Raw genomic sequence first — 1,478 nt, 5'->3', positions numbered from 1 at the left:
TTTTCACTATTTTGGAAAGGTCGCTGACATCAGATTTTTCCAGAGTAGAAAGCAGATAAAGAGCCTGTAACCTTGCCCTAGTGTATGTCTAAAGCCACACTTGCAAGTGTTCCATTGTGTAAATGTACCACAATTTCTCAATCCAGTTGTTTTTTTAAGGGCATTTGGACTGTTTCCATGTTCTTGCTGTCATGAATGATGCTGCTATAAATATCAGTGTATAAATCTCCATTTGTATCTCAGTTCTATTTTCCATGGGGTATTTTCCTAGCAGTGGAATAACTGAATCATATGGAATTTCTATGTTCAGCTTTTTGAGGAAATGCCAAACTGCCTTCCAGAGTGGTTGTATCATTTCACAATCCCACCAACAGTGTATGTGATTTCCATTCTCTCCACATCTTCTCCAACAAATTTCTCCATATCTTCCCTAATAATTATTGTTTGCTTTCCTGTTAAACTTTGACAGTACTACTGGGGTGAGATGGTATCTCATTGTGATTCTTGATTCTCATTTTCTTATTGCTAGTGATTTTGAGCTTTTCTTCATGTGACTGTTGGCCATCCGAATATCTTGCTTTCTGAAAAGTCATTCCATCCATGTCTTTTGGTCATTTTGTAATTGGGTTATCAGTCTTTTTCTTGTGGAGACCTTGGAGTATTCTGTAAACTTTCGTTATGAGACCCTTGCCCGAGATGGTATTGTCAAATGTTTCTTCTCAGTTGGCGGGTTTTCTTTCACCCCATTGGAGAAAGGTTTTGTCTTACACAGGGACTTAATCTTTAGAAGGTCCGATTCATCGATGTGATCTGGTTTGGCAAGAAAATAACATTCTTAAGAGTACACATACATACATGTGCATATGTGCACATACACATTTCCTTTAAAATGAGTTTATCACTGAAAAACCTCCATTAAAGAGATATTGTTGTGTACTGTAGAGTCAGAACCGACCCATAGCTGACCCTCTGGCAGGTTTCAGACAAAGGTAGTTAATTGTGTATATTTGGGCTGTTAATTGCGTGAAGCAATATTAAGCAAATATAATTATTCCTATGTCCTCATTTTGCATATATTTATTTAACTGAAGACTGGTGATTTCACTAAGTATTTTTATAATAAGTAAGGATAAAGTGAATAATTTATCATTTTTATTTTAAAAATAAGTTTTAAAGTCATTAGAAGACTTATGCAGGGAGAAAGGCTCGATGACTAAATAATTAAAACTGTAATGTTCTCTACAAAGTATAGTGTTAAGAAATAAGTATAAACATAAAATGAAAAATCACATTGACTAAGACATGTCCTATTGTCATAAGTGACATTGATAAGATATATTCTTGTAAAAATGTGTACATGGTACATCACAAAAGTTGTATGACATATTAATAATAAATAGGGGGAAATAGCTGTTTGGTGTGCCTATGTACATGCAACTATCATATAATGTTTGATTCCTTGGCTTGGAGGTTTATGG

This window comes from Elephantulus edwardii, unplaced genomic scaffold (assembly GCF_000299155.1).
Source record: "Elephantulus edwardii isolate Elephantulus edwardi_28Jun2011 unplaced genomic scaffold, EleEdw1.0 scaffold00078, whole genome shotgun sequence".
Lineage (NCBI taxonomy): Eukaryota > Metazoa > Chordata > Mammalia > Macroscelidea > Macroscelididae > Elephantulus > Elephantulus edwardii.
This window is presented reverse-complemented; position numbering follows the sequence as displayed.